This window comes from Pezoporus occidentalis, unplaced genomic scaffold (assembly GCF_034315485.1).
Source record: "Pezoporus occidentalis ecotype Australia unplaced genomic scaffold, CSIRO_AGI_Poc_V1 ctg11, whole genome shotgun sequence".
Taxonomy (NCBI): Eukaryota; Metazoa; Chordata; class Aves; order Psittaciformes; family Psittacidae; genus Pezoporus; species Pezoporus occidentalis.
The window spans coordinates 11,461,523-11,481,459 of NW_026912886.1; the positions used below are offsets into that span (position 1 = coordinate 11,461,523).

The 19,937-nt window shown below is 43.0% G+C and overlaps 1 protein-coding gene across 17 annotated transcripts in view; it reads right to left on the bottom strand.

The window, feature by feature from the left end:
- AKAP13 (A-kinase anchoring protein 13) overlaps positions 1-19,937 on the bottom strand; it is a 216,828-nt gene that overhangs the window by 187,908 nt on the left and 8,983 nt on the right. For 15 of the 17 annotated variants that reach the window (XM_062630917.1, XM_062630996.1, XM_062631036.1 and 12 more), the window contains one exon: positions 9,031-9,085. The exons of the other annotated variants lie outside the window; for them this stretch is intronic. The gene's annotated coding sequence lies outside the window, so the exon portion shown is untranslated. The remainder of the gene's footprint in view (positions 1-9,030; positions 9,086-19,937) is intronic. 17 annotated transcript variants of the gene reach the window in all.

Below are 19,937 nucleotides of genomic sequence, written 5' to 3' on the forward strand. Positions count from 1 at the left end.
ACCAGATTACACAGCAACTTGACTGGGACTGTTAATGTGCATTTTCAGGAGCCTGCCAAACACTTCATACTTTACAATAAAAACCTTGTGTTCTGTAACTCGGCTCTACTCCTTTTCACTTCATTCCTGATGTGACCGACATTAGGAGCCTGATCAAATTCTTTGCTTTATGCATGCTTGAATTAAAGCCTTGGCTCAGCAAGGGGAGGCAGACCAAGTTATATGAGCTTTTGCTTCCTCAGAGGATGCCGGCCGTAAGCACTGCTGCCAGCACCACAGGTAACACACCAGCAAGTCCCAGGGAGCTTCAGTTTGGTTGAAAACAGAAGGATTTCAGCTGTTGCTGAAGCAGCTGGTGCTTCTACAACTCTTGCTAGACAGTCCAGTGTTAAACTTCCGTTTTCATCTGCAAATAATGTATTAAGCCTCTTTAAAAGCCCAGCCAACTCTGATCTGGGAAGTGGGAATTTCTTCCACTAACTAATCAAATCATGCTCACATGGGTGGTTTTCAGCTGTCCAGAACTGGTGAATACCAAACAAGTTTCAAAACATTTCTAGGTCAGAGAGAGGCAGTGTGAGTGCCTCAAAGGTAGCACTGTCCGTTACAGAATGGCTTCCTCTGAGGGAGTACCACATCCAGCCACAATAGCCACATAAGCCCCAGATGAACCTCCCCACAATCTCGCCTGAGAAAGAACCTTCTCACTCTGTCCCTGCCACAGGCAGCACCAAAACACTTCTGGCTTGTAGCCTTCAGCCACTGGCACGTCCGTCCCCAACCTCAGTCCATGCCTGGCTGCTGCCTTTAAACAAACCTCCACCTCCAAGGATCAGTATGCCTAACATGGGGGAGAAAAGCAGCCAAGGCTCACCCAACTCCTCCCTGGGGAAGCAAATGAAAAGTCCAAATGGATTCCCTAAAGGGCAGCTCCCAGACCTCTGTGCAGGGCCTGTGGGATGGACAAGGGAGGAACTAGAGGAAGAAATGTTTTGCTCCCTGCCAGGAATAAACACTCGACCTCACAGGCATGGGGAAGAGGGTCAAGATTTCCGTGGGCACACCTGAAACAGGGCAAGGGGGAGGTAAGAACCTCTATTAACTTTGACAGGGCTTCCTTGGAAGAAATCAGACTCAGAATGGTTTGTGTTGGAAAGAACCTTTAAAGATGGCCTAGTCCAACCTCCACTAGACCAGACTGCTCAAAGCCCCATCCAACCTGGCCTTGAACACCTGTGGAAGAGGGGGGAACAGAGCAGCTTGGTCAGAGGCACAGACTGACAATCCTGTGTCAGGAAGGAGTAACAAGGAAAGAACTGATGGCTTGGGTCAAATGAGAGTGAGGAAACAAGAAGAGAACCAGGCCATAGAAAACCTGCAAGACTCAGTGAAGCACTTGTGCTGCTAGAGCTGGAAATCTGCATTTACAACTGAATGCAAATGCAGTATTTTACACTCCTACAGCACTTTAAAACGCTCCAAATGCTTCACAAATATTAATCAAGCAATAGCACCCACAAATCAGAAGCATGAGATGGAGATAGAGCTATGTCAATACTAAACAGTATGGTAACTGTTCTGGTTTAACCCCATCCAGCAACTACGCACCACATAGCTGCTTGCTCACTCCTCTGCAGTGGGATGGCGAAGAGGATTGGAAGGGTAAAAGTGCAAAAACTGGGTTGAGATGAAGGCAGTTTAACAGGCAAAGCAAAAAGCACGTGCACAAGCAAAGCCAAACAAGGAATTCACTCACCACTTCCCATTGGCAAAGGAATCTCCAGGAAAGCAGGGTTACTTGGGAATGGTTAGCTGGGAAGACAAACACCCCCACTCCAAACATGCCCTCTTCTTTCTTCACACAGCTTTATCTGCATGACACCATATAGTATGGGATATCCCTTGGGTCAGTTGGGATCAGCTGTCACAGCTGTCCTTCCTCCCTGTGCACCTCCAGCCTGCTCACTGGTGGGGCGTGGAGCAAAACAGACCTTGACTCTGTGTAAGCACTGCTCAGCAGTAACTAAAACATCCCTGTGTGCTCAGCACGGTTTTCAGTACAAACCCAAAACACAGCCTCATAACTACCTACTACAGAGAGATCTAACTCGACCCCATCCAAAGCCAGCACAATAACTCAGGGAACAAAACCTACATTTAAGAAGTCACATAACCACACTTCTCCCATCTCAAAGAACCCAGACTGTGTCCTACAGCCAGGCTGCAGAGCGCCTGCTAAAAGAGGCCAGTGTTCAGTGTTTGAATTCAGACTCCTGTTTCAGAGCGTGACCTGATGCCTCACACACCGCAAGTGATCCCACTCCAGCTGTCTCCCTAAGCCATTCCTTGATCACCAGCCAAAGCCAACACAGAGGTGATTTTACCAAAGTAACATCGGTACGTGATTGTAAATTGGGATTTTGCACTTCAATTGTCTTCTCTGCCTTCCCTAGCATTTTAGATATACAAATTATCTGCAGCAATTTCATCTTAAAGTCTTACAACATTGATTTCCCTTAAAAATATGTATTTTTTACATTGCTGTCATTGGGTCAACCACATTTGCCAAGTTTTCAAAGGCTACTTTCCCAGCTGTCTAATTTCAAATTCACCTTTAGAGCTTAAAAGGAGGCAAAAAGTTATCACGGCAAGAAAGTGGGATGTGATGCTTAACATCAAGGCTTAAGTGAATGCACTGTACAGTACCAGCTGAGGGTCCCGAATCATGAATTTACTTTGTGACACAGGAGAATTAAAGAAGGAAAAGTAGGAAACCTAGCCACAACTTGGGAATACGTATACTCCTGATAAATACAAGACTACTAGGAAAACGCAGATGTGGAGTCACACCTTGTTTTATTTGGGGGAAAAGCCAAAGACTGCAAGAGCCAAACTGAACTTACTCTGCAGTGGCAGACACTGAAATACAGCAACGTTACACCTTCAGCATTAATAAAACATGTTGTATGCAGGGCATTATTTTTCTTCCAGTCCCTGAAACCCTGCCAAGTCATAAGCTTTTTATGGGAATGCTGAAATGGATGTTGATCAGAGCCATACTCCCGAGTTTTACATTTTAACACCACTTAGAGGCAACAGCTCCCCACCCCTAGTCCCTCATACATCTGCAAATTCATAATCTTTAAAAGCCTGATGAACTAAAAGCACATCCACCCTCAGCCTATGAAGATACTGAATTCACTCTTGGATTATGAGCTGAACTTGGGCCTTGAAAGCACTTTGAGCTCCTCCACTCCTTAAAATGAAGTTCCTCAAAGGCAAAATTGTACTCTTTATATATAAAAATAAACTGCCACTTGGTAAACCAAATCAGAGAGCCAAAAGTCACTTCACCACCAAGAACGCTATTCTCTTCCCCATCCCTCCCCATGTTCATCTGCCTTTTCCAATTTCTAAACTTTATTGTTCAAGAAGTTAACACCAACTCATAAAAACAGAATTAGTTTGGAAGTAGAAGGCTGCTGGCACTCAGACAAGTGCTTGATTGTTTTGTTGTTGCATCTAATGCAAGAAAGCTTCAACAGAGTTGGAAAACGTCATAAAAGCCTAAGGTGCTTCTTCCTTTCTCATTAACACAGCAGTGAAATTTCACAGCCTGGCACGGAAACCTCTCTCCAGCCTTATGTTTTCAGAATTACTCATCTACTCCAACACTCTACAAGACATTTTACAACATGCTACCCAGTACTTCCCAGTGTAAAGGCTTTGATTTGGAGTCCTCCATCAAGCTAACTAGGGTGGGCAAAGATGCTGCATCAGAAGACCTACAAAATACCTGCCATCCTTAACATCTACTCATCCTATATGCCTCCTTTGAAAAACTAAAACTTGAAAACTAAAACCTTTGTCCACTGCAATGTAAATCCATTCTATCATTGACACAGATTTAAAAAGGAGTTAGTTTGATGTGCAATGCCTTAAATTTTACGGGGAAAATGGACAAAAAGTACACAACCTACATTCAAGTAGGGCTGTCTTTTAGGTCACTCAGCTGGGAACTTCTGTCTTATTTGTATCTGATTTATGTTTATTTAAATAATGACAAATATTAGTTTTACATTTATAGTCACTGCTTTGTAAGATGTCTCCAATTCTATTGGGATAAAGAGCCTACACTAAACAAAGCAGTTTGTTTATACTCCTAGTACATCTAATAGGAAATACTTAGAGTCACACATGTTCAAAGCAGGACAAAATTACAGCTTATCTTTCCACAAAGATCTCTTGCTACCAAGAGGCCAGAAAGACCACATGCACATCACAAGGCCTGAATTTTCAAGACAGGATAAACTGCACTGCAGAACCTCCAACTCCATCAAAACTGGAGTCTGTCACATGCCCACTAATGTTCCTATAAAGATGTTTCTGTGTATCCAGGCCTCATGGTTTGTCTTACAGTGGTTTTGAACTCTGGGACTGTGCTTGTAGAAGAGCTAGCAGAGCAAAGCTCTCCTCTGTGGTTGATGTTCTTTTGTGCTAGGACTGCAAATAGAAATTGCACAAGACACTTAAAATCACAGACACTGATTGAAACCTCCTCAGCACATTTTACATGCCCTCTTACCTAGTTATTGCACCAAATCTCCCCTGTATCTAAGGACTGAAAAAACATTTCCTCAATTTGCACACAAATGACTGCAAGACAATCTTGAAGGGGAAAGAAGGAGAAAGGCAGCACTCAAAACTCCACGGATTATTTATGAATAAGCTGAAGCCCTATAAACTTGGCTGTTGAAGAAAGATAATCTCTAGCTTATGCCAAGTGGGTCAGACAGAGGAAGAACCTCAGCAATCTTCAAAGTCAAAGCAGATGGGGAAGTGAATAAGTGCCCACATGAGCAAAAAGGAAACAAGCTTCTGTTCATTTTAGCTTGTTTCAGAGCTTCAGTTTGCTAGACCCCATCAAAAATGTCAGACCTTTAACTGACACGAGCAGAAGAGCTCACTTCTGTAGCAAGTAATAGAGCTTCAGAGTAATTACTTAAGACTACTACTGATGCAAAAATAAGTCCTTGTGTCTGCAGATTGAGGACATTGCTTAGCTTCGTAGTAAGGAGACAGGTAAAGTGGAGGAAGGGTGCTATGCGGCAGAGACTGGGGAAAATGTTCTTTGCTTTTAACTTCGGAAATAACTACACTAGGATTCTTTATCATTAGTGCTTTAGCAATAAATAAATATATATCAGCAATATAAATATTTATGTAGGTGTAAAGTAGGCTCTACTTTAGAGCTAACTGTAACACTAATTAGAGCATTTAAAAAACCACATGAGCTTGTAACTACATTTTTACCCTTTTTGGAATAAAAAAAGGCAGCAATCCACACATGCCACAGAATGAACATATACTGCATTCCTTAAGAAGCTAAAGTTGACCTCTTGGTCCTTTCTCAAGCTTTACATCACTAGATAAGATCTGGGCCAAGACCATTTCCATACACAGGGATGCATCACTGTCTCAGGCTAACCTCATCATCCAAGTGGCAAAAACCTAAACCCACCTAATCTCTCCCAGGGTTATGCTTATGGAACTGGGAATCCCTCCATCTGCCTCAGCAAAATGGAAAGATGACTGGCTGCAAAATAAACAGCACATTAACCACACAACAGTAGCCCCTCCAATCACTGTTCTTCCTGCCACCCACCAAGGGCTAATATTTTTCTATTGGGTCCCTCCCCCCAAATATAAATACTATTTTATACTTTGAAGGAAGAGCTTGTGCTAGTTGACAACATGCACCTTCTTTTGAATCCATGCCAAGGAAGGATTTCCTCTTCAAATTCCTGGGAATTTTGCAAGCTTTCTGCAACAAGAAGCAGCAGACCCTCAAGAAGAACAGAAGTCACCATGTCACTCTTAACCAAGGACTTTCACTGAACTGGGAGCAGTGAAAGAGTATTCAGTGCTATAGTTTGCTAGGGAGACAGAGAGCCAAGGACATGCTGAGGAGATGCTCGTCTTCCAAAGACAATATTACTAAGAGAAACAGGCATCCTTCCACCACTTATTTCAGGAGGCGGCTGCTGAGATGTATCAGCTATTCCATGGGTGTCTCCATGCGTGTGCTTTGCCCAAGACTTCAGCTGGAAGAGCCAGAGCTGCAGAACTTGTAAGAAAACTCCACAGGAAGAGGCACTGAGGGCTTGCACAACAACAACCAGTATACACACATCTTCATTTATGCAAACTCAAGTGATCTTCTGATATTCAGGCTCGCTGTCTGGAGCGAGGTCAAGACAGGAATAGGTATACAAAGTCTCTGCTGGTTTTAATGTGTCTGTTTAACTACACATCCAGAAATTTGCTAAGATGAGAAGCGTGAAGGAAGAGGGTGAGGCTGTGTTATGAGTAATAAGGGGGGAGCTTCAAACTGCAATCTCTTTAGCATTTGTTTCCGTTATCAGTATTCATCAGAAGCCAAGAAGTTAACTACCTTGCTTTAGGTAACTTTTTACCATGACACCCATACCTTCCAGCAAAGGTATTCCCACACCAGCTTTAAATGTTGTAAGATGCAAATCAAGGACTCCCCCTGCTTCCCTCTCCCCACTAAAAAAATAAAAATGGGAAAAACGTGAAGTTTGAAGGACCATGTAAAGTTGCATTTGCCAGCCAGACCTTTTCTCTGCACCCAGGTACAGGAGAAAAAAGAAACACATGCAAGTTAACAGAAAGTCATACTGGCTTTTTAACAGCATCTCCACAAAAAGGCATTATTTTTATGTGGCACATACGTCTGACCCGGGTCAACACTGCAACGTGGGGAGTTGAAAAGGGATCACCTGATGCAACAGAAATACCCTCCCCTCCAAACTATATCACAGGAATTGCAGCCAAGCATCCCTAAACACAGCAAACACAGTGAGAGCCTTCTCGAACAGCACACGTTCTGCGTCAGCAAAGCAGCGTCAGTACAAAACTCGGCTCTAATAAAGGCGTTAATGACCCTTCCGAAAGGGCAGGGGTTCATCAGGCTTCTACTGTACCAAACAAAGACCACCTAAGCTACTTAAACCACGAAAATTATTACATCAAAAGGAGGAAACCAGAGTTAGGCTCATACACAGTTCATTGTTGAATAGTGGCAGTGTTTACCTTTCCAGCATAACGCACTACTGCTCTGGATCCAACTTTAAAGCAGAGAACATGGCAGAATTAATTATGCCCTTTCCTCTTAACCACCATTCCCTGGATTATTTATTAGCTAGCTCTGCATATATTCACAGATGTGTCTAATAGACAAAGTTAAAAAGGATTTAAAACTGCTGCCTAAACACTTCTTTGGTTTGCAGAGTCCTCTCTGCTCTCTGGACAGGCAGCAGCATCAATAAATACAGCCTCAGGCTGCTAATTAGTCACTCCTTAAGCTACATAAAGGAACCGCAAGTACACTGTGACCTGGAACAAGCAAGCATGCCTCAGGAGCAACATTTGGACATGTACCATAGGATGGCTGTACATCCTGCTTCAGCTCTGTACTACAGTCCACTCCTGATCACAGTTCAGCAAGCCACCAGACTATCTAACAGGACTAGGAAGTTCACCTTAGGTGCAGCACCCACAGCTTGGAGGCCACCAGCCAGTTCATGTCTGTTTCTGGAAAAGCCAAAAGCCACACTACACAAGATACTTGAGTTCAGTACCTTGGCAAAGGAATGGCAGATACAGATAAGCTTAGATCAGCTACCTGAAAGGATAATTAAAGGGAATCCAAGAGCCTCTCTGGAGTTATCCATTTTGCCAAAATGAGGTTTTACAGCTAAAGACCTGTTCACTCACTATCCTGAAGTCCTCCCTGAAGAGGGACAAATACCAGGGAGAAACAGACTGGAAACAACTTCTCATTTAAGACTGGACCAGTTTTATTTTGCAGAAGTCCATCATCTCAAGGGACGGAGGCCAGAAGCTTCCACGCTGACCATCCACTGGAAGGAGATCAAAAGGGAGAGAGGGTGGGTACCACTACAGACCCAGCAGCAGAAAACACAAAGAGAGAAAAGAAAATGCTTTCAGAGACAGTTTACAAAGAACAGCAGCACTTTCATCTTTGTCAGCATAGATGCTAGGATACTATATTCCCATGTGAATACTGCAGTTGCTGTTCGGCCTCATCCAGGATTACAAGCAACTTCAAATAATAAATCAACTTAGCTGCATATCTGGCCATGAACTTGTTGCCTTGCATCAGAGGGTCAATCAAATCTTTCCATCACAGAGAAAGGAAAACACAGCAGCACAGTTCAGTCTTCCGTCCACCACTGGGCAGAACTTGGGCTCACAAGCACGCCCCTTTGCTACATAGGCAGCGCAGGAACTGGGTTTTCAAAGGTATTTAGATGTAGGCAAGCACATGTGCTTGCCATCAACACTCAAATCCTGTTTATCACTGATCAGCTTAAATTTAGCATTTTGGGGGTATAGACGGGGTTCAGAAGATGGAAGGGGATGTTAAGTTTGTTCAAGTTCTCCCATCTTTTATGCTAAAAAAAAATATTTATAGATTTGAGAGTTTTAACTCTCAAGCTTCTTATTATTTGCCCTCTGTGTCAGAAACTCCTGCCTAGAATTGTTAAGGGAAAGAAGGAAGATAAGGGGGCGGAGGAAAAGCAACTGTATGCATAGACCTGGAAGTATTAAGGCTTTATTTTCCTAACAAACTAACACGAAGTGGTATCAACGGGTTTAATCTCCAGAAAATAAACAGAATCAAAATGCAAATCATCTCTCAAAATAATGTTATAAATTGGTGAGATTATTCAGTTATATGCAGATGAAAGTTGTATTTCATTACCATGCACCACATCCACGTCATTTGATTAAATTAATAAATGAGGTCCTTATGTCCCACTACAGGCATTACCCCTACTTTTGTTTACTATGTCTTTCTAGCTTGAACCACAGCACACGCAGTACAGCTGGCAGCTCAGTTACAACACAACACGCAGAAGAAGTTAAAATAGGGGAAGTGATTCTAAAAAAAACCCACCAAAAATACCTTGCTTCACTTACCTAAGCAAAGTTGTCATTAGAGAGTTTTCCAGTACTAAAATCCAAGAAAAAAGGCCTGAAAAAACACAGAGAAAGGCAAATTTTAGAAAGTAGGATAATACTCTCTTTTCCTGGGAAGATGAAGAGTCAGTGATTTAAAGGAAAAAGAAGTACATTCGCTCCATCAGTTGCATTTCAGACAGTTATTTGTAACAAAAAGGTGCTCCTCAGGCAGCAAACATATCAGAAACAATAGGGCAGATTTTCCGCTGCTGTTGCCAGTATTATGCCAGTGCAATCCCTCCAATGTCAATCACATCGGACTGCAATAAAACCAGCCTTTTCCAGCAGACAAGCCAGGCCTAAGGCAATTAGCTAAGCTGCCCCATTTAGGTTTTCAGTCATTTGTCCCTCCCATCTAGCAGGATTATCAGTAAGTCCGGACCAAGCTGTGGGGTGGGAAGAGAGGAGTCATCACCCACCCAGTGAGGCTGAAGGTGGCAGGAAACAAAAGTGTTGCTTATGAAAACAATATCCAGCTCACCCGAGGGCTAATTGCAAAAGACTACAAGGCAGCACAACATGGATTGAAATTAGGAAAGCTGGGACATACAAGACTTCGGTCAAGGCATAAAAACACCCAAAGCTCAGTGCAAGTTACTGGCAGAAGAAGCATGTGGCCACAACAGATCTTACCAAAAAAATCACTGCTACCGAATGTAAGCACTCAGGGCTTGATAACACGCATGAATGCAGACTGGGGAAAAAAACTCACCCAAACTATCTGAATGAATATGGATGACTGCAAGCCTCCAAATCAAAGAGGGAGTTGACCACTGTTTAAGAGGAAGAAGTCATTGCTTGTTCCAAGATTAAAAACTTACAATTCTGGCCCTGGCTGAAGCACTATCATTCACTAATCTGGTACAATTTAGTCGGGCTGATCCTCCTCTCAGACAGACAGGCCATTATCAAAAGTTCCTCTATTCATTTTGCTTCCTGTTAGGCAGTGAAAGCCTCTTTTATATGCTCCTCGAGAGAGGCTGTTAAAACCAGGGAAGACTTTCCAATAGAGAAGATAAGGTAGCTGGATTTATTCATGAGAGAAGGAAGGGAAGTCATATAGGCTGATTACAGCTGCTCCAAAGCTGAAAAGTGGACGGTTGAAGGAAGGAGGTGAAAGATGATGGATTTCTTATTAATAAGAATTATACCAACAGCATTATTGTTAGAACTGGGCATTACCTCTCCTGATAATCAACTACAGGATTGAGATTTTACTCCTAAATTGACATCGAATACATACACAGGGTTGGATAACTCAAAAATACATGAATGAGGCAGCATGGGATGGGATATTTAAGAGACTAAGCAAATTAATTACTTACTTTAGAACAACACCCAAGACCAAAAGGATAAACTAGCCAGAGTCAGATGGAAGACACCGCCTAGAAATGCCCTCCAGATCAAGACAATTCACACCATTTTCAGGGTCAGATCCTGTTCTTGTTGCCAACATGAGCACTCAGACATCAATAGAGCAGGATGGCGATTTCCACATTACTTAACATGTGTCAGCAATTTTGAACAGTTGCTTTGCAGATTCTTAGAGCTAACCAAGCAAAACCCCACCACAGAGAGCCCAGTATAGGGCTTGGCAAATGAAAAGCTGCCTGGAAACTCTATTGAGACTGAAAAACATTGCCCCATTAACGTTCAAACAATCCTGTATAGTTAAAATAGTTTTACAATGTAACTAGATGGAAATATGAACGACTACGCACTTCTCAAGTCAAAAAGGCTGAGCCAAAGCAGCAAAGCTTTACCAAAAATTAGGGCTAACTACGATGGCTTCAAGGGTAAACACTGCCTCTTGCTTCCCCTTTCACAGCCTAGTCTCCAAACAAACTAGTAAAATACACAAGAATTGAAACACCCACAGCAGAAAGCAGCATTCAGCATTAAAAGGCAGCAAACCATTCAACTACACTTCATCATGACTCCATCCAGTCCAAATACACAAAGTTGTTAATTGTCTACCCCTCTGACAACGCTAAATGGGACAGGAAGACTTCAAAGACGCATTCCTGGACAGATACCAGTTTGAATCAGATAGGGAAAGAGGGAACAGCCAAGCCTAGAATGGCATAAAGACCCAGCAGAGATGGTACACAGGTTGCCAGGTGGATGGTGAAGTATTAAAAATACTTAAGTAAATAAGTACAAGGCTGCCAAAGGCTGACAGGTTTTTCTCTTGCTTTGCAGACTACCATCAAAGTACACAACCAAAAAGCAAACAGCTGCAACAAAATCCAGAGCTTATTTTGACCCAGTTACTCCTTTGCTATTATTGACTATACAAATCTTCAGCACAAGCTGTACGGTCTGTTCAGTGTTTGCGTGATTTCTTCTTAGTGATGAAGCATAGAATTAGAGAACCAGGAGACAACAGTCACTTTCTATTCTGCCACCAGCTCGCATCTCTTCAGACACATCACTTGAGGCAAAGCCCAGCTGGCACTCTGTCCACTTTTTGTGCTTCAGTGGAGATCCTGCCTGTCACAATCACCAACTGCAATCGTAAACTACAGCAGCTTACTCAAACACTCATATTTAGTGGGTATTTCTGAAGCTGACAAGTCTCAGACTGCCCACACTGTAAATAAGGGTAATACTGCTCACCTATTTTGACAGAGGCTTTGCAACACAACATCTGAAGAGCCAACGTGCTGTCATAAATCTACAATGCACAAAAGCAATTATACATGTTGATTTCCAGCTTAGCACTATGAATAAGGACAAGTTTATTGAAGTGCAAAGGGTGCTTCCTTCAGAGGGAATCACAGAACAGTGTTGGAAAGGACCTTATGATCATCCAGTTCTGACTCCCCTGCCATGGGTAGGGACACCACACACTAAACCACGTCACCCAAAAGACTCTGCCCGACCTGGCCTTGAGCTGCCAGGGATGCTATGTTGTAATGGGATGCCAAGACACAGCCTGCTTGTTCTGAACAGAGAGCAAACCCCACAGATGCAACTCGGACTTCGCAAAGTCATGACACAATGAAAGAGTATGGGTTTTCCATCTCATCCTCCAACAGCAGCTGCAGTACACGCTTGGTGATGCCAGAAAGGTTAGAGAGCTGCCAGAGCATGCACAGGAGGAGGTTGTGTGCAAACAAAATAAGCAGCCTCTAATAATTCTTGTAACCAATTAAGCAACAAATCTCCACTGGGAATACCGCATCACCAGCTGCTTACCTAATTTGCAACCCTGCCCCTTGAGCTGGCTTTGGATTTTTAAGTCTTCCGTTTCTCTTCAGAAGCGGACGAATGAATGCAGCTTCTCTAGACAGCCTGGTTAAAAGGCAAATAAAAGCCCTGCAAAGACCATCAGTACTAAGAAGTAACCATTAATGGGCTTTCACCAGCAAGTCTGGAAGTATTAATACATGTGAGTAGCCACATTAAATCCACACAAATTACCCATCTGTGAGGCTGAACTGGACTTCAAGCCAAAGGAAGATGACTTTTCACTGGTCAGTATCCCTGTGTTAAGCTAACCAGTGATGTTAAGCAGATGCATTTTGAATGTGCTGCTTCATCTCACGTAAAGGGGGGAGAAGAGGAAAAAGAGTCAGAAACAGCACTTATCTGAAAAAGGCAAATATTTTAAAGTACTGCTACTGTTTGTAGAATAGCCTGGAAAAGAGATACAGCTGAAACGCTTTCAAATGTGTGTGCAGCTTTTAAACCGCATACGAGTCCATCTGCCAAATGAGCTTAGTTTGTTAGGACTGCTCAAACGAAGCCGAGGGTCCCGTCCCCCCCCGCCATCCTAAGTAAGCAAGCACAAGTTTCTGGCATAGACACTGGTGTGTGAGATTTTAACATTCCCTTTTCCATAAACAGTCATATATCAAGCTCTAAAACTTTGTTTCACAGAAACATTTGCACTAGTAAAACTCAATTACTCTAATATTTGTATGACACATGCAGGAGGGGTGCATAAAAAGGTTATGGTGAGCTCATTTAAAAATTTAAACAGTGCTTGGTCAAAAGTTTCTGAATTATTCACTCAGCTCCCCTATTAAATCAGACTTCTCATAAGAGTCTTTAAACAATAGCACAGAAGATGCTGTATTTATAACAAAAAGGCAGTATTGAAGCTCTGTCTCACAGAGCAAGTCATTCACAATTACAGCTGTAAACACACACTGGCACGGTACCATGCGCTGGTTCACAATTCTGCTGGATTAACTGGACACTTGGAATACTTGGAGATCAGGAAGAAATTCTTCCCTATGAGGATGCTGAGGCACTGGAACAAGTTGCCCACAGAAGCTGACCTCCCTGGCAGTGTCCAAGGCCAGCTTGGACAGGGCTTGGAGCAACCTCCTCTAGTAGAAGGTGTCCCTGCCTGGGGCAGGGGGTTAGAACTGGATGAGCTTTAAGATCCCTTCTAACCCAAATCATTCTGTGATCCTATGACTCCTTTCTAGAGAGGCAGCACCATTTCCATCTAAATACATCAAGTACTGCTTTAAAAAGCAGCTAATTCTTCAAGAATATCAAAAGTTGAGAGAGGAACTCAAGAACAATATTAAACAAGATTGGGACAATGTTCTGTATTTTTTGTACCAGACCACATGGGCTGGTACCAGGCATTTTGCTACATCCCTGACGCTTCAGAGCCAAACTCAACTGAAGACATCACCACACACCTTTCTGTTATAAACTTTCATGCTGAGTTTGCGTACAGCACGTGAATTTTCTGCATACTAGATCCCTGCACACACATCAATTCTCTTCCAAACCTCAGAGCCCACTTGGAAAATGCCATCTCTGGAGGGAAGAAAAACAGAGGACTTAGAAGAGAGAACACGAGTGGTGCTCCATGTCTTTGGTACCTCTCACTGCCTCCTTCCTTTCTCTCCATCCCTTTCTCCCACATTACAGGCTGCTCTTGGTCACTGAGTTCAATGAACATGAGCCAAGATTTCCTCTCTCAAAATAACTAGTCCAAGCTCGTTTCAGCTATGAGCATCACCCACAAACATTCCTGTTTGCATATCATCCTCTCTCCTGCATCAGTCTGTTCCCAAATATACTCATGGGCTGGTGATACAAGGTCATAAAGTTGAGCAAAAAACAGGACACCCTCCCACTGCACCCAGCCATGCTCCCAGCGCAAGGGCAGGATGAGCCAGTGTCCCATCATAGCCGGTTTCAGGCATTTCTGACAGCATTACTTTAATGACAGTATTTCATTTCCTTCAGACATCTCATTGAGAGCACTCAAGTATTAATGAAGTGTTTTAACACTCTCGCTGTCTGGAGGAGACGCGGGGTGTCACCTAACCAGCTGCTCAAGGGTGAACACGTAGCTCCCCCACTGACAACACTACCAAGAGAAGGGGTTTTGCATCACATGAGCTGATGACAGGTTCAGGGGTGAGAAGCATACACCAAAGCTGTTACAAAGCCAAGCCACGGCAGCAGTGCCATCAGCAACACATGTCCTGAAATCCCCTTTTTCAACCCGTAAACTCAACTTAGCTGCTGCACTTCCCTTCAAACCTACACCCCGCCTCTTCATCCGTATGTTCTTACGGATCTATCTATTTGAAGCATTGGTTTTCCTGACTATGGGCAAGACTAAACACCTGCATCACTGCAAATGTAATTATGGCAAAATACAACAGCTATTTATAAACTTCCTGTACATCAAATAACATTAATGTACCTTTGCCTTGAACAATTATTTGCAGGGCTGGAAATCCTGAAGAGACACTAGAGAGATAGCAGAAGCACAGACATCCCCCACTCTATTATGCAGTGATGCTTTGTATTAGCTTTTGGAATGACTCAGAGGGGAAAATAAAATCATCAGAATAATTCTTTATAAATCTGTCCAATGAAAAGGAGAATAAAAAAAGAATAATTCAGTTAGAATCCTGCATTAGCTGACTCCAGGCAGGACAGGGGGCATTTTACATTTCAACTGAATTGGCAGCTCAAATTCAACTTCAGGCTCCAATGCAGCCTTTAAGTCAAATTCCTAAGCAGAGTAAAACCCTTATTAGCCTGTCTTCACTGTAATTTTAATCTTAGTTAACTCCTGGTATGTGATTTACGTTAAGAACAACCCCCTTTCTATCAGAACTGGATATACTGCACGCAGAACTATTCCCTGGCTAGCACAGTTCAGGTTTCCCTTAGAGAAATCATTTTTCACATACTGACAGCAAAAGAAATACTGCTTAAAACTTTAAAAACATGCAAAAGCATTTTCAGAAACGCATCACAGCCTGTTGTACTATTTCACCTAATATACCCTTACCCCGTCAAACCTGGCCATGAAGCCTCACTTTAAGCCAACACCATGTGCTAGAAAGGTTTATGATCTGTTTAAAAAGCGGGTATTTCTTTCACCATGCACACACGGGATGGGAAAAGAGGGGAAAAGGAAAACAGCTGACATTTCTACCTTTATAAACAAGGGCATTCTGTTCCCTCTCCCCATTTTACCCAATTTATGATTAAAATTGTGAGTTGAAAAGTAAAAGGAAACCCCTTTGTAAAGACAACGTTTCAATTTCTAAAACTGACATGACAAAACACGACAACTTCTGTAGTTTAAATGAAAATGATCCTAAAGCATTGTCTGAAGTTTACAAGTTGTCAGTGGTGCAGGTACACAACACCCACCCCAGTCACTGACCTAAAGCTCTGAAGCCCAGGTTACTATCTTTCATAATCACAAAACACTGGTTACACACTTCCTACATTTTCTGCATGGTTTCTTAGCTTTGGGGGGTTTGGTTTGGCTTTTTTTTTATTTGGGTTTTCCTTTTCTTTTTTAATGCCCACTTAGTAAAAAGCTACAGGGGTCTCCCACTCAAGCTCAAGGAAAAACACCAAGTGAATTACCAGGGTGGTTTCCCACCCTACTCTCTGCACTTGCTGCTGAAGTTTTGTGTCATTCCCTTCACTCCAACTCCTCTTTAAGGTGGTTTCATGTAAAAGCAGCTCAACTCTTCCCCAAGCCTGCAAACCAACAGAGCTTCCAAAGTGAATCTTACACCCTGCCAGAGCCAATCTGTATAATCGGAATAGGAGACGCAGGGAATAGCTATTTGCAAAGCAAGGGGCTGTGATTTAAGAGGGAAATCCAAGCGAGATGCATAGACCAGGAGAAGATCCAGACTCTTGTCAAGAGCACAAGATCAGGTCTACCCTGCACTGGGCCTTGCAGCCAAGCACAAGACTGACTTGCACTAAAATCCTCACAAAAGCAAAAGAAGTTAATTGCACATTTTAGACCCTCCTCCATTTTGTGCAGTGTACGCATGCAAAAGTTAAGGAGAGGCTTTCCAGGACCTGGCAGCACGTACGGCCCCGCTCTGAGCCACGCTTAAAGTGGGCAGCTGCGCGAGGGAAAAGAAAACCAGAGGGGACTCAGACAGATGTTTCCATTCACAAACACTGCCAAGGAGCCGGGAACGCCGAGTTCACTACCTTGGCGTTATTTACATTTCACAACATTCAGTAAGAACCGTACCACAAGCAGCTTAAAGAAGGAAAACACGGCACAGTGGGGGGAGTGTTTCACCACTGCCTTCACGCAGGGGGCAAAAAACACAATCTTTTTTCAATTCAAGTTCTGAAATATTTCCTTAGGTTCATTTTGCCTGCTGCCATCCAAACAGGCCAGCATCCCAACCTCGCTGGCTCTCAGAACAGCCTCGTGCTGCTTATCTGCCATTGCCATTTTGCAAGAAGAGTGCATGTATACTTGCTTCTGGGACATCAGTGATGCTAACTGCATGGTCCATAAACCACTTGGAAGTTTCTCCTTCCACTTTCCAGAATGAACTAGTTTTTAACCTAGTACAGAGGACAGTTTCTCCCTTAGCAACTGTACCACAAATCAAATGTCAAAGACCAAGCTTGGCACTCCTGGCTCAGAAAATACCCTTAGAGATGGTTGGGAGGGTGAATTTTGGAGGCATTCATCCAAACCTCAATCCTGAGACTCAACAGGTTTGGGAATTAGCTGCCAGATCCAGTCTGGCAACCAGAACAGCTACTCCAAGCACTGTCCCATCTACCCAAATACACTAGAGCGTTATACATAGACCACATACGACGATGCACTCTGCCTGTCCTGAGGTGCTCTCTGCAGCAAGAGACTGGAAGGGTAATGGGAAAAGCATTTTTCACACCAGCTCTATGATCCACAAAGTCCTTCCTGAGCCCACAACAGAGGTATAGAGAAAAATAAGTATTACCCATTTCTATTAAAATCAGTGTGTGTTTGAACTTTTAAAGGGGCTCTGTACTTCAAATATTTAAGCTACACGGTCTGGCTCATGTTTCTTTTGAAGCATGGTGCTGGTGAACATTGACCAGACAAGGCAACTTCACTGTGAGGGAGTGCAAGGCTCCCCTCCGCCACAACAGGACACCTTCCTTCCCAAAGTAAACCAGACACTAACGCTATTTATGGATCCCATTGCAGAACCAGACAGGCTTCCTAGCCACTATTCATCAATGTGCAAATAGGGTTTATTTCATGGCAGAGAGAACAGACTTGAAAGAAATAAAGTCCTCAAGTTCTGCCTTACTTCTTGAAAGGAATACGTATTTGAAGAGTAGATGGAAATCCAGTACAGAACAGTAACACCTGCAGATAAAGGCTGATCACAACTTCTTTGGAGGCATTATTACGTTAGCAATTTCACATTCGTTCCTAAAGGAACATAAACTAACTACCCATGGAAAAGGCGGCAAGCTGATGTACCAAGGGACAAGCCTCCAGAAGAACATTCTCTATCACTCTCCCACACCAAGAGGAAAGGCAGGGAACATAACCATGAGATCTTCCTTACTTCACAGGAAAATAAAGACTACATCAGTTTCCAGATAGCTGGAATGTTAATAGCTGGACAACATTCACCAGCACTGCTTTTAAACATTAACCCTGCCGAGTCCACTGACTTGCCCTACTAACTCTTTGGGGTTTTAGTGCGAAGGATGACTTTGTCCTTACAAGCATTTTCACAGAAGCACCTTTGCATTTAAAACACTGACTGTAAATGCATCTGCTGTTCAGATAAAAAACCCACAAGCATGCAATTTGATATGGAAGAAGTTTACAAAGCTCTCAGAGAGCCCAAGGACATTTGGAAGGGTAGATACAGGTTTAGAATGAGTCTTAGCATATCATCAGCAAGAATTCTATTCTTAGGTATCTCCCTTTGGTGTTTCCTACAATCTTCCCTTTTTACACCTCTCCTACTCCTTTGAGAATGTAAGTTGTTTGGTTATTAGGGAGAAAAAAAATGGAAGAACCTGTTCTGCAAGGCATACGAACAAAGCAGTATCTTCCAAAAAAAGAAAAGCTCATTCAAAAGTATGTAAACATTAGGGCTGGTAATACAAACAATAAAACCACAGGAAACACAAGAAATTAAGAATAGATCAGGACTTACTCGATTTCCTGGCTGCTTGATATACAATCACTCTTTTGGGTTGGACATATCAGACAAGGTTTATTTTCTTAATAACAGGCATTGAGGACACATAGTTTTAAAAAGGTGACCAAAACTCAAAGTCTGTTCTGACCCTGCCTGTGCTCCCTCGCAGGCAAGGACACTGACCAAGGCAACTACAGCCAGGACCTGGTACTGGGGCCTCAGCATCCTGAATTAAACCTTCTCCTCGAAGTCCACAAACAGGATTAATCCTGCACCCTCACAGTGTGCCCAGGACACATCCAAAAGCCATGAGGCATGGCTTGCTAATGCTGAAGCTGAGCAAGCAGCAGAGGTGACAATGAGTTCCCAACATACAGGGTGGTCCATGCCATTGCCACCCCACAACTCTCCCTGGCTGGAAGGCACGTTCACAGAGCTCGTCAGTGCATTCCCCAGCCCGGGCGTATTCCCAAATTCCCCACTGCTGCTAGGCTCTTGTCTAGCAACATCCCAACAGCTCTCTCTATCCTCTCCATCACAGGAACTTCATTTTCTGTTTGCCAACTGACCAGAACTGACTTCATCCCAGCTAGACAGAGCTTTACATCTCTTGTGCAGGAGCTGAAGACACTGCTCTACTGAGCATCACAACCACATTAACACAGCCACACTGCAACACCTTCCCACTCCTCATTCTGACCTCCATCAAACGCTAAACCAAGTCTCCTTCTTCATCCTCAAGTTATCCAGTGGCTCAGATCCAGCCTTATCCAAAGTCAAAAATATCCCTACATAGGTCTCCCAATGCAAACACCAAGCGATTTATCATTCCCAAAGACCAAACCTAACAAGATTGCTTCCTCTGAAATGGCCTAATTTTCTCTTGGCCCTTAAATATCACAAGTCCACAGCATAAATACACCCAGGTATTTATGCAAATGGCATAATTCTTTTTAATTAATATCAGAAGCACAGATGAGACTAGGTTTTTAGTGAAAGATATGACAAATTAGTTCTGAGAGAGAGGAACAAAATGAATATTCTAAGCAAAGCACTAATAACCCTTGTAAGTTTACTCTCACTTGGTACTTTTATCCTTTTCAGCCATTTCAAATGCTCAATCTTTTTATATAATGCAATAATAACACAGTAAGTGTATGACAGCCATTTATCTCCCATCTCCTAGTACCAACCAACTGACATACCAGCAGGGTCACACAAACAATCCAATAAAGAATGGGTAAAAAAAGCCCACTCACATTTTGCCATTTCAGGAAGATTTACACATTTTCAACCACTTTCGTTGCCACAAGTCCTCCAGCCTCCTCAAGTAGTTTTGATTTCCATTTCAAAACCTGCTTTCTGCTTAGTGAAGTGTTTTCCTTCTAAATGCTTGCAGTAAGCATAGGCTAGGATTGCTTATTACTCTCAAATAGCCTGATG